Source organism: Macrobrachium nipponense, chromosome 2, assembly GCF_015104395.2.
Source record: "Macrobrachium nipponense isolate FS-2020 chromosome 2, ASM1510439v2, whole genome shotgun sequence".
Classification (NCBI taxonomy): domain Eukaryota; kingdom Metazoa; phylum Arthropoda; class Malacostraca; order Decapoda; family Palaemonidae; genus Macrobrachium; species Macrobrachium nipponense.
This window is the reverse complement of record NC_087201.1, coordinates 125,348,331-125,354,330: the sequence shown is the minus strand read 5'-3', so window position 1 is coordinate 125,354,330 and position 6,000 is coordinate 125,348,331. Positions and strand designations below refer to the sequence as shown.

General features: G+C 37.7%; 1 protein-coding gene across 5 annotated transcripts in view; it reads right to left on the bottom strand.

The window, feature by feature from the left end:
* LOC135220969 (uncharacterized) overlaps window positions 1–6,000 on the bottom strand; it is a 1,037,101-nt gene that overhangs the window by 151,199 nt on the left and 879,902 nt on the right. The window lies entirely within an intron of this gene.

Sequence of the window (6,000 nt, the reverse complement as noted above, 5' to 3'; positions counted from 1 at the left end):
TCTAATAGCACAATTTAAAATCAACTAGTGAAAGTACTCTGTCAAGATCGGTCATAAAACCAATTTCACACGAGGATATCTAGAGAACTATGAATTCTGAGAAATATCATAACAACTTGAAATCTGGATTAACAGACAAACACAGCATCATTCAATAATATGAAGGGTAACAGGAAATTCAAATACGACAGACGAGATACAACATTTACATTTAAAAACTTCTTTGCCAGAGAGGGATATTTTTTATGTAATTTATCTCGAAAATGGGATATTGAGATAAACTACATAATACTAGGAAGAGTCAACGATATCTCGACTCGATATCATAATTCTTAAAATGTACATGTATATTCATATAAACATAATTGTGTCCCACAGAGAGAAAACCTACGCTCACTCATAAAAAAGTTTTAGCACAGGAGAGAGAGAGAGAGAGAGAGGAAGAGGAGAAAGAGAGACAGGGAGAGAGACGAGGAGTGAGGGGGGGGGGGAAAGAGAGAGAGGAGAGGGGGGGGGGGGGGGGGGGAGGGGGGGGTTGCTTGAAAACCAGACGTGCACAATTGAAAAGAATCAATTAAAGGGAGAATTCTTCCCTTGGACATTTATTTTTTTATATAAATGATGCAGAGAGAGAGAGAGAGAGAGAGAGAGAGAGAGAGAGAGAGAGAGAAGAGAGAGAGAGAGAGAGAGAGGGGGGGGGTAAGTGCTAAAAGCTATAAAGGTAAAGATGAGAAGAATCAACTTGCGGGGAAAGTCTTTCCGCGGAATAGGTTTCCTTCAAGTTAATGATGCAGAGAGAGAGAGAGAGAGAGAGAGAGAGAGAGAGAGAGAGAATGTGGAGGGAAGAGCTGCAAGTCAGGCAAGTAAAGATGAGAACTGATTTCAAGAAAAACCATCCTGGAAACAGGTTTTGGATGATGCAAGAAGAAAAAACTTGGTATCTCACAACAATGATGGAAATAAGAGAAAGTTGAAAAATACTATAAATCAACACATAAAAGGCCATATCACCGTCATAGCACTCTCTATCGAAACACCTTATAGTATATAGACACACACAATCATATATATACATATGTGTATATAATATATATATCCTATACAGCACAGAAACTAAATTTTCCATGTGTAAAAATGTGTGAATTCTTATGTGTAAAAATGTGTGAATTCTTAACACACTACCATGAGACAGTATCAGGAGAAATGCGCCTTTCTTCGCAACTCTTCACTGACATCGAACAAAAACTTCATAAAAAAAATAACCCGGTGGGGAACAGCGCCCCAGGGTATCAAAGCAAGAGTCTCTCTCCACGGCTGGCCTCAAACAGCGCATCCAGACAACAGGAAATCAATATGCAAGTGAGTGTCTCAGTCAGCCCTTCATTTTCACTGCCTTCGAAAAAAATGGACATGAACATTGGGATATTATTATACAAATGGTATTGGGGAGAAACTTCACAGAGTCTCTCTCTCTCTCTCTCTCTCATAGGAATTAAATATAGGTAGAAAAAGTACAAAGATATACTCACTGAGTATTACCAAAATGAGAGTTTCAGCAATAAAATTCCTGATTAATCTGTCTTAACAAATGACTTCCAACTATCATGTAAGCCTACGACCTCTTGAATCCAGTACTAAAGGTCTAAATGCCGATTGCTAAAAACCCTCCCCTTAATGCAATAATAGCGGCATAATTGATGCATGCAATGCGCGTGGTTGCTATGAAATGGGCAGACACTGCTGACTCTCCCTGCCGCAAGCGACTGCAACTGCCGGTTTGTTCATTCATCTACTTTAAGGTGCCAAGCTTGTCTGATTGATTGTTATGATGTATATGCCCGACATTCGCTGACTTTCCACTTCAAGCAGACCAAAGTGACCTTCCGAGATTAAAAACTAAATGGACTGTCGAGTGAAGGGGTTTCAATTCCGTTACAAATCACGATTTGTATGGTCAGTGCTCATGTAGATCATTAAAGACATTAAATATGCAGTTAGAATTTTTCAACCGTAATATACCATCATCAGTCTTGAAAATGTTCAAGTTTAGACATTAGCAATATAACATATGCACTGTGCACATGAATCTGTGCAATAAAGAGGATAATGTCATATTCATATTAACATACTTTACATGTGCGTAAATGCTAGGATTTCCAACTCTACTCTTTCTAAGGTGTACCAAAAAATGCTGAAATCAAACTAAATGCTTAATATTGCAAATTAACGTACTAAAGATACAATAAACGATATTTTTATTCAACATAACAATTATGTAGAGAGAGAGAGAGAGAGAGAGAGAGAGAGAGAGAGAGAGAGAGAGAGAGAGAGAATCAAACTGATCCATCCCTATGAAAAATTACTTGTACTAAAATTGCAGAGCACAATACGAATCGAATATAGACATATTCTGCAGTATACGTTGAGCCTTTTATCAAGCATGGCCTACTCCCGATCCGAATAAACCAAAGCAAATCTCCGAAGACTAATTATTATAACTACTATTATTACTTATAACATAATTGAAATAGAAAAGAATATTGTGCAACCCATAAGGTGGTTATTTTGTGCAGGTATTTGAAGTGTTGAAATAATAAACAAATATAAAAATAAAGTGGTGAATCTTATGAAATAAAGCACAAATAAACAAATGCAGAACGATGGTGGTAATCAAATACAACGGAAAAAATTATCAGCCGAACAACCAACACCACAGCTTCCTACACCGTTGGATTGTTTGGTTCGATGACTTGTTTCTTTCCATCTGCAAAGGCATGGAACTCTTTCCCAGCTTCTGTTTTCCTCGCGTCATATAAACTTTCTTTTAATAGGCATAGGATAAACAAAGGCACTAATCACTCCATCTCAAGGAATTTCTTACAATAAGAAAATAACACCACATGAAAAGAAACACTTCCACACCTTTGAGGAGTTGATCACCATCTATTGCCTTCAGCCGCCGTTCAATTTATAAGCGATAAGTCAGTGCAATGAAATGAATTAAGTAATTATCCGATCAAAAGGGTTAATTCACTTTCAGTGGCTACATTTATTGCTTCCGTTATCTGGTGGCAGCAGTCTTTTTTTTTCTCTTTTTTTTTGCTAGAAGGGTTTGTTCACAAAACACTTCAATTGTACAGAATAAGTCTTTTAACTTGTACGTTCATTCCCGCAAAGAAGTATCAACGCAATTCGGCAGCAATGTAGAAGTCATAACCAGAACTTCAGTCACTTATGCACACACGTACATTAAATATGACACAGTGGATCTGCGATTGAAGATTTCGACTTGCATACTGATGAATTACAACGATCGCCTTAAAATGTGAAAACAAATTCGATGTAAAAAAAAATTTGATTTTCTAATGAGCAGTTATAATTTATCGTATATTACTCAAGCAAAGGATCGACCTCGGTAAACTTTAATGGCAGGGTCAATTACAATGAATCGCGAGGGCGTGTTCCGTTACACTGGTTTACAACGAGAAACTAATTCCAAATATGCCAGCGCGCTTCTAAGCAAGGCTCAATACCCGGATGCTCTCTGCAGAGAGCATCAGCGACACCGCCACATTACTCATGGCCATCACCCGACACCTAAGCGCTGCGATAAAAGAGAATATGTCAGCAAGTTCACCGCCACAAACGAAATATGCAAGGGTTAACAATATTAATTTCCATAAAAACAAAATCGCATAAGCAATAAAAGTTGTCTTTTCAAGCAATTATCAAAGGAAACGAAAATGAAAGGTAACCCGTACGAATATTAAGTTGTAGGATAATCTGCGCTTTTGAGAGAGCATGTTCATGTTGTTGTCTTTTGTGTTACATTGAATTATATGAAACACGTCATGGTAACATAAGTTCATTTAGTTACAATACTCTTCAATCACTCAAGCACTTTCGGGTAAGGTTTTTAACATAGAAAAACAAGTAAAACAAACAAACAAAAACAAAATGCATTAAACGGATAAGGCTAACCGGAAAATGCTACGAACGAGAAAGGAAAACTCTGCAGAGAAATAAAAACTGGGTGGAAATGAAAAGGTTGGCCGGAGCCAGACGAAACGCATCCATTTTTAAAGATGAAATCATTATTACTCCACTGGCAACGGTACTCGCAGAACCTACCGTTCCTGAGAAGCTCTGGCTACAACGCCATCTATTTCAATCTAAATACACCATATTTTATATAGTGCATCCAGAAGCCGTCGAATTCATACGCGTTGTAGCTGACTCCATTCCGTATATGTAATTACGCTATACCTTACAATATCGGATTACGCACGGTTCCGCTCCGTGCCAATCTTACTATTCGGAGCGGGGAAATGTCATTAGATTTCATCTCATTTGCCCTGTGTCCCTTACATGTAAAGGGGTGGTATTTTTAGGGCAACTACCGATGCCCACATCTTCAAATTAACTAGTAGAATCTTGTTTCAACAGATTTTCTACCGATATGTAATCTTTTCAAAAGTAGCCACATTTCAAAATAGCTTTCATTTATTTCTCACTAGTCTTAGTACCTGGCGAATAGCACTCGGTAACATCTAATTACTTTCATAAAACTGCTCAAGATAAAGGGACTGTAGAATCATAATAGAAAATAAAATATAGTAATAATTTGAATACAAGAAGGATGCAATTACTGCCGCTTCCAAAACTGAAATCTTCGTGAAACATCCCGAGTGTGCTATGGCCCCAACTCCTCTTCTTCAGGGAAAGAATTTACGTGAGATTTTTCTGCCAAACCTAAAACTCACCACGACACTGAGTATATAAGAATGCTAATAACATAAAAGTGAAAATGTTGATTAACTCGTACTAAAACAAAAGTAATAGAAATGATAATGCATATCCAAGATACAAACTTATTCCCGACAGTGACCGCTACAATGGACTCTTTAAGTAGATGGACAGGAAAACATTACAAGAAGTAACACGTCCTTAGTAACATCAAGAACCGCTCTTTTCCATCCCAATCTTTTTACAGGGCAAGAGTTGTAGCGCTTTCGGATCCAAATTGTTATGGCCCATGAAAGTTTTTCAGTACTACCTGTCATAACATTTAATGCACTAGAGTTCGTTCCAAGTCAGTTTAAGAGAGGGCAGTTAAGTTCAGGGTGATTCTAACTTGTAACAAACTACAACTTTTCAAAGTAAATATGTAAGTTTCAGTGGTTTACGTAAAAATGTCAAGAAAGTTGATTTCATGATTAAGTGCATCACTGGGACTTTTTTGACAGGACTTGACAAAGGGAATGATCCAGAATTGGTTTTAGATTGTAGGTACCGGCACCCCAGACCCCCGCCCCCCAAGAGACTGACTCGTGGTCCAAGCCACGCAACAACTCAGTACAGTAAGGCTGTCAAAGCAACGGATATGCGAAATTACTGTCTTGCTAACTGGACTTTAGTCGAAATGACTATGTTTCATACGTAAGTGGCTGTGGAATTTACCTTTGAAAGCCAGTCTGGCCGTCACCTGCATACAATAAACAATCATAAATACAGTAGAGCAACAAGAAAAAATATAAATTTTCTCAGGTAAGGCGCAACGAAGTATCCGTCACTAAGCCTAACGTCTTTGGTGTCAGGCGCATAATATCGTGTGTTTGTCCTGAGGATCCTTAATATAGTTTACTAGCAAATTAACTATGAGTAACCAAATGCAATGGCTCCAAGAAGAAACTCGATAATGCAAACATACCTCTATTTTCGAATATAATTAACAAGCCACAGGTAGGTCATAACTAGGAATTTTCCATGTACTAAAGTTATAACAAATTGCAAAAATCTGAGGCTGGATCTTGTACGAATCACTGTATAAAATACAAGGCAATGAATTGAAGAAGCCCTCAATATTCAAATATGCCCACCATAACGGACCTCAGTCGTTAAAACGCAATACGAGAACTTAAAAGCTTCAGATTTATTGTCAAAACAGAAAGATACCACAATAAGCATGAAATTTACGCACCTCAGATTGGGTTTTACTAT